The sequence below is a fragment of the Condylura cristata genome, unplaced genomic scaffold (assembly GCF_000260355.1).
Source record: "Condylura cristata isolate star-nosed mole 26May11 unplaced genomic scaffold, ConCri1.0 scaffold00022, whole genome shotgun sequence".
Lineage (NCBI taxonomy): Eukaryota > Metazoa > Chordata > Mammalia > Eulipotyphla > Talpidae > Condylura > Condylura cristata.
Window position 1 is genome coordinate 20,372,587 of NW_004567123.1, and position 8,170 is coordinate 20,380,756.

Here is an 8,170-nt window from a genome sequence, read left to right on the forward strand (position 1 = left end):
ATAGAGTGAGAATTGGTACTCGGCTGCCAGCGCCCACTGCATGCTTCTCCCGGTCTCAGCAATTCTCACCTACACTTTTCCTAGGTAACAGAAGCAGGACTTTCCCTTTCGGTCCTCCCTTAAATGACTCACTGCCGAATAATAATGAGACAAAAAGACATTCATACCAGTAATTCGGTTATTCCACTGATTGGTGAACCTACACAGTTCCCCATTTCCTTCTGTGCTTTCATACCGCCACATTCCGCCATGTATTTGCAGAAGTTGCCCTCCTTCCTCCCCCCCCACCCCCCTCCCACCTCCAGTTTAGAGCTCCTTTACCACTTAGTGAACTTCTTGCTAACGGTAGCCTGAAGAACTTGGACTTTGGGGTTATAACAGAATGCGCCTGAGGCCCTTTTTCAGAGGCAGTAACCTGGAGAGAACACAGGATCTTGAGTTAGACTTTATTTAGGCTGGCGCCTTGGCTAAAGCATCCCTGCTCTTGGGCCTAAAGCTAGGGATTCAACCTCTCTGAGCCTCAACCTCTCTAGCCTCAATTTTCTAATCTACATTTATACCCCACAGCATTATTCTGATTAAAATTAGCACAAAAACCTGGCAGGTTGGAAGAGCACGTGAAGAAGGAACATGGACAATGAGGCCCATATAATTCGGTTGTTGACAGAACAGGTGCTTAGTAATTGGTGCCAGCTGAGCGACCATGGGCGTTGTACTAACCCTGCAGACTTGGTAGCAAAGAAATGAGATTCGTAGTACCCAACATGGAGTTTTTTTGTGCCTATTGAATCAATATCCAGAAACATACCTAGAATCAGAACAAAACTAGTGGCCAGCTCTTAAAACTTAGGGAGACGGGGTCAATGACATTTAAGGTGTGTCTTGGTGAGGAAACATAGCTTCCCCCCCAGCCCACCAAGGTGGGCATAGGCAATCCAGAACTGAGAGAAAACCCTATTATACTGCCCAACATCTAACACTTCATTGTTGTTCTTTCTAATGCTCATCACATAGAAGATTTTGACATCCATTAAATAAAATCATGCAAAGTGAACAGACTGTAAAAGGTGAAATGTGCACCTTCACTCCAAGTGTGGAAAAGAACACCAAAATTAAAAAAAAAAAAAAAAAGCTCACCTGATTTTTAGAAAGGTTTCTTTTTCAAAATCTACAGCTGATGCAGTAACCTCTGATAAGTCATTTCAAATGTTTCCCAGAGTAGCTTCAACTCCCTATGAGCTCCTTAACTAGAGATTCATTCTAAAATTTACATGTTTAGTACAGGCAATATAGTAGGCAAAATAGTATCTCCCCCACCATCTCCACCAAAGCTATCCACACCCTTGGTCCCCAGAATTTGTAAAATGGAATTAAGACCTTTAAGGAAATCATCCTGGATTTCCTGGGTGGACCCTTAAAAACAGCAGAGGAGGGCAAGGAGATGCTTCAAAGAGACAAGATGAGTATCAAATTCAAATCTTGAGAGTAGTTCGACCCATAGTTACTAAGTTTGAAGGGAACGGTAAGTCAGCGGTTGTAGACAGTTTCCAGAGCCAGAACAAGCCCTGCCAGCAAGTTATCGGCACCTTAGTCCTACATTCTCATGGAACTGATTTGGCAACCTGGGCAAGCTTGGAAGTAGTTTCTTCCCCCTTCTAGAATGAGTAGAAAAGAAAGTAGTCCTGCCAATACTTTTTCTTCTTACAAACTTAGAGCAGAGAACCAATTGAGCCACATTGTCCAGACTGCGGGCCCACAGAAAGTAATAGCTATAATGGATATTTTAAGCCTTTAAATCTGTGATAACTCTTTCGATAGAAAAAGAAGTTAACACACGCACTGTGGAGAAGCCTTTATTTTCAGTCATTTCTGACTGGCTCTCACAGTGGGTCGAGCCCTGGAGGAATCCAGATGTGACTATTTCAGGGTCTCTCCCTTTGTAGAATCAAACAAACTAATGACAACCTCAAATGTGAAAAGGGATTAAAATTTTAAAAAGTAAAAAAGGGATAGGTTCTAGGTATCTACCCAAAAGACACAAAAACACTGATTGAAAAAGATACTTGTACCCCCATGTTTTAGTGCTGCTTTATTTACAATTGGAAAAACATGGAAGCAGCCCAAATGCCCAAAAGTAGATGACTGGATAAAGAAGATGTGGTACATATATACAATGGAATATTACTCAGCAACCAAAAAAGAGAAACATATGTCTTTTGCAGCAACTTGGATGGAACTGGAAAAGATCATGCTTAGTGAGATAAGCCAGAAAGAGAAAGAAAAATACCGGATGGTTTCACTCATAGCAGGAGTATAATGGACCAGGTGGAAAATAACAAATATAATGAACAACCATATACCAGAGACATTTTGTGGGGGTGGAGTGGGGATTGGGATCAAAAACGGGGTGGGGGGAGGGAAATGCTCGGGATTATGGTGATGGCACATGGGTGACTTGGTGATGGGAAACCCGCGGGGATTACAATTGAGATGGGAAAAAAAATGTACAAAATGATGTAAAAATGAACTTTTGTAATAAAAAAAAAAGGGATAGGTTCAGGAATGTAAAATTGGGTTTAGTCATTAACTTATCTGTGATTTTTTTTTTAAGTTAGTGACATGAGTTTCTTCTCAGAAACAACAACAACAACAAAAAAACCTACACATTTTTTGGTATATATTTTTCTGTTTCTGTCACAGTGCATTTACTACAAAACAGCTTTGAAGTGAACACAGGTGCCACAGAGTGCTGTAAGAGAAACAGAACTGATATTCAACCTGGCCCTGTCTGGGAATGAGTCACTATTTTCAAACTACAGTTAAAAGCAAAGCACACATACACCACCAGCAGACACCAAGTCATTCCCACAAGGACACATACACTCTCTAAACCTCACTGTGAAATTAGGTGCTGCTATTGGCTTTGGACTTCAGCAGGGTGGGGTTTGAATCTTGCAGTCTTACTCCAGCTGGGTGGCTTTAGTCAAATTATGCAAACTTTCTTTGACTCAGTGTCATCATTTGAGCAACAGGGTACATAGCAAACTCAAAGAGGGGGGCTGGTATTAAACAGCATCTTTGTACAGCAACTTGCACACAGCAGACACTATAGATCAGCTCTCTGCCCCTGAGAATGGTCTGAAGTGTAAAAAGTGTCTCATTTCAGTAACCAGCCCCTGGAACAAAGTTTACCACTCTAATGAATGTTATCTGTCAGTAACTTAGGCCTCATTTTCAAATGAAGTTGAGGTTCAGAAAGGTCACATTACCTCCCCTAGGTCCCAGATGATTGAAATCATACTTGTTAAACTTGCCACGTAGCAGATAATCAAAATTTGTACCTCTCCTGATCCCTCACATATTTCATTTCTTTGTATAATTTTTAGTTTCATGTCTGTGTCTGTCACACCACTGGCACACATCTGGCACAGTCTTGCACATGGTGTCTGTTGAATGGTTTTACTCAATATTTACTTAATTGGAAAAAGTCTCTGAGGACTAATTTACCGTGAATGAGCCCTATAGAGTATTTGGAACTTGCCCAGGCAGAATTGGGAAAGACTGAGGCAAGGTTTCACCTATATATTTGCAGTTGTAAAGATGCTCAGGAATAGAAACGTTGTGACCTCACAATTGTCTCAAAGAGCTGCCCACAGGATAGACGGCCCTAACTCAGTTTACCTGCCCTCAGCATTATTTAAATCTGATCCTATTTTCTGTCTCTGAAAAAGATGTTTTCCAGATGTTCAGTCTCATCTGGAAAAGATGTTTTAAGTTCCATTTTATTCCACCAAAATATAAATAAAAGAAATCCCATTATAATGATGCACACCTGAAATCTATGTAATGATATAAAACAAGGTTATTTCAATAAAAAAAAAAAACAGTTACTGCTGGATTGTAAGACTTGGGCTGATTTTTTTTTTCTACAGAGTACTGTATCTTTTTTTTTTTTTTTTAAGATTTATTTATTTGTGCATACATAACTGGGGTACAGGCCAGAGGCCCAGGGGCGGCGAGAGGCCTCACCAGAGACAGAGCGGGGAGCAGAACAGGCAGATCAACGAAGTACACTGCTAAGGGGAGCAGCGGGTGGGTCAGGAGAGGTCTGCCACACCATGTGGTCACCTCTGGGGCAGGCGGGAATCGAACTCATGCGGAAGCGGCTTCAGACTTTCAGTGCTGTGCTTTAACCTGCCGCGCCACCAGGGAGGGCCCAGTACTGTATCTGTTTAATTGGAATTATGTTTTTCATTTCAACCCAGAAAACAGTATTTAGATTAATGTGGCATATGTTGCATTTTCTACTTCTTTACTTGTATTTCCCAAATCTTCTGGAATAAGTACTACTAATCATGTGTGTGTGTGTGTATATATATATATATATATATATCTGTATATATATATATATATATATATATGTACATATATGTATATATATATATTCATATATATGAAAAAATTATAATGCTTAATAGTGTGAGAACATCTTTAATAATAAATTCCTCTCCATACTACTTAATTGTGGAACCCCTAAAGTAGCTTCGAAGGATGACTTCGACTAGTTTTTAGGAAATTTTAGAAAATAACAGTCCCTTACCCAATTATTGAACATCTTCAGGTACAGATTTTAGGACCTCACTGAGGCACCCATCCCAATTTTAATCTCTTTTAATGCTGGAGAGACATACTCATATCCACCATAAATCATTCTGGTCTCAATTAAAGGAAATAAGTTATTTCCTTATTCTTTCTCTACAAGAGGAAAACTTTTTTTTTTTTTTTGAAAACACATTTTAAAGTGCACTTTAACACCCAAATTCCAAGAGTGGTGCTGCTAATGTAATGAAATTGTTGGTGGGGATATGTCACTTTCAGTGTTTCATAATGAAAACATTTATATCCTGCCCCAAGTGGCCTTTTCCTTCTCTTCTTTATTGCTTGATAATGTCTGAATGTGAACTGAAGACTTAAATGGCCTCTCACAGGCCTTACATCTTGAACATCACAACCACTGTATGAGATGAGTGAAGAAACTGACAAGGCCAGTAAAGCCAAGGAACTTTCTCAAAATCACACAATTGTTGCTGGAGTTAAGATTTAAATCTAGAACTCCTCAACCACAGTATGACAACTGTGATAGCAGCTTCCAAAATGACCCCCTCAATATCCCCAACCCTGACACATCTTTTTAGCCCTCTCCCACTTCCAATAGGGCTGAACTGTGGAACTAATAGTCATTTTGGAAATGACCCATTATGGTTTCTAGGATTAAGTCACAGAAGACATTGCAGCTTCTAGCTTGTTCTCTTGAATTCTGCCTTGTTCTCTTGAATCACACCAACCTGAGGACACTCAAGTAGTTCTATGGCAAACATGGCAGGAGCCCCAGACAGGCTTCCAAATGACTTTAGCCCTAGCAGTATCTTGACTGCAACCTCTTGAAATCCCTCCTCCTGGATTCCATAAGTTATGTAAAATGTATCTTGCTTTCAGTCAATAGATTTTAAAGTAATTTGTTACTCAGCAATTGGTAATAATAGTGCCTCCTTTCTGGATGGCCCTTAAATTTTGTGAAATCTGTTAGAAAGCATGGGGGCCTCTTCCAGAAAAACTTTCCTTACACCTACTTATACAAAATTCCTTATAATGTTTCAGACTCTATGAATCCAACTTATAGGAAAATGGTAACAATACTAGTACCTCCCCTTTTACTCTGAGGCTTAGAGAAATAAAAGCCTTTGTCCTAGCTCATGGAGCTAAAATATACCAGCGCCAAATAACCCAACTTTATATACAGTTCACACTCTGAGACCTTACCCTCCTGCCTCTTTAGAATCCTAGCTTCAGAATCACAGCTCTCAGCTGAGTAACACCCTTTCATCTCCCATTGCATCTTACCTCTTTAATTATAGGACCTGTGAAGCCCTCCCTGGTGGCGCAACAGGTTAAAGCACTGTGGAGCTATCTGCAGCCACTGCAGCATGAGTTCGATTCCCGGCCAGGAAGGTGACCCACATGGCAGACCTCTCCTGACCCTCCTGCTGTTCCCCTCAGCAGTGTACTTCAGTCAATCTGCCTGTTATGTTCCCCACTCTGTGGTGAATTTTCTCTCTCACACACATACCCTGCACCTCTGGCCTGTACCCCAGTTCTTGTGTTTATAAATAAGTTAAATTAATCTTAAAAAAAAATTATAGGACCTGTGTTTCACCCCTATGTTATTTGCTAATTCCTGTTGTGTTAGGTCCCACTAGAAGACAAAGACAAGGTCATCAATCCTAAGGGACCCTGGCCTACTGGAATCATAGACATGGAAACATATAACTATACATTATTAAGACCTATACTGATTTTGGACAAGGAAGCCTTCTTCACAGAAGTTGTAAACTTGGACTGGGCCAAAGACCCAGAAAGAAGACAAACAGCTCAAGGGTTCTGGGTTGGAATGATGGAAAGCCCCCATGGGTGTGATTCACTTGGAAAGGGATCAGAGGCAGTGGGGCATGAGCACTAGCCAAGGTCAAAAAAGTGAGATGAGACCTAGTGGGAGTAGACGGTAGGGAGGGTGTGACGAGGGGTAGATCCTAGACCAAAGAGTTTTGATCAACTCCTGTAACAACTAGGAAATGACAGAGTTCTGATTTGAGCTTACATACTGTCTCTTGTCTAAGACTCAAAAACATAGGATCTGACGTCAGTGTTTGTGAGTTAGATTCATTCAGGAATGGTTGGGTGCCAATGCTAGCCTGCAGTTGAGGGGGGAAGCAAGACAGGGAACAGTCATCCCAGACACCCTGAATATTTCCTGAGCAGGGCTCTCCCTGGTGCCCTCCACTCTAACATCTCTACACTCCCATAGCACTCAATGTTCCCTTCAAAATATGAGGAAAAATATAACTCATTCTTTACTTGGATGATGATTTCTTCAGGGTCTGCTCCCAAATTAGACTGTCATCCAGATGGGGGCAGAGATTAGGCCGTCACCCAATAGCAGGTCATTACAGTTCTGCCTTCTGCCCTAGTAGAGCCCACTCCATCCCAGTCAACAGGAATACTGCATCATGCACCTCTTTCATTGGCACTGATACACCTACTGGGATTGCAAGACCTGTGTTGAGCCATGGAGACTAACAGCCAATTACACTCAGTTCCTGCATTACACAGATGGACTTAAAGTCTGTGGACTTACATCAACACGGTACAAACTGGTGAGTACACCTTAAGCTGAGAGAAGGGGCTGTCTCAAAGCCGCCATTAGTAGGGAAAAATTATTTCCCAACAGTAATTTTAGCTACCTGGGGTGCTATATGTAAACTTTAAAAGATGAATAACTAGATGCAGAACAGACTGGAGGTTCCCAGAGGTGGGAGGTAGTGGGTAAAATGGATGAAGGTAGTCAAAAGGCACAGACTTCCAGTTATAAAAATAACTGAGTGTTCATCATGGTGATTATAGTTAATAATCCTATATTGTATCTTTGAAAGTTACTAAGAGAGGTTTTTCAAAGTTCTCATCACAAGAAAAAATATTTCATATTTTTTGTGTTGTGATGAATGTTGGCTAGTTTTACTGACCACGTGTACAAGACTTTTGATGGTGTGCACAAATTCTGAATCTTCATGTGGTTGACCTACAAGTCAATTGTCAATTGTATCTCAATTTTTAAAAAATTAGTAACTTTCCTATGTGCTGTTAATAATTCTATTTGCAAATAATGGGAGATAAAGGATCCTATTTACAAGAACAATTTTTTAAAAAAACTTACAATCTCTGGAAATAAAGTTAATATAAAATGTATGTATTATAAAGGAAGAAAACTATAATCTCTATCAAGGAGCATAAAGTCTTAGGTCAAAAATCACTATTTACCCTAAACTGGAAGGCCCTATAACATGCTAATATTAATTATCCCAAAATTAGATCACAGTGACATGATCCTAAAATTCAGCTGGAAAAAGAAATACATGGTTTACATAACAAAAATTCCTAACATTTACCCCCACTCACTGTGTGCCAGAATCTACCCCAGGAACTTGCTATGCATCATCTCATCTCATATTGACAAAAACACCAAAAGGTGGCCCTCCCTGGTGGCGCAGCGGGTTAAAGCACAGCACTGAGAATCTGAAGCCACTTCCGTATGAGTTCGATTCCCGCCTGCCGCCTG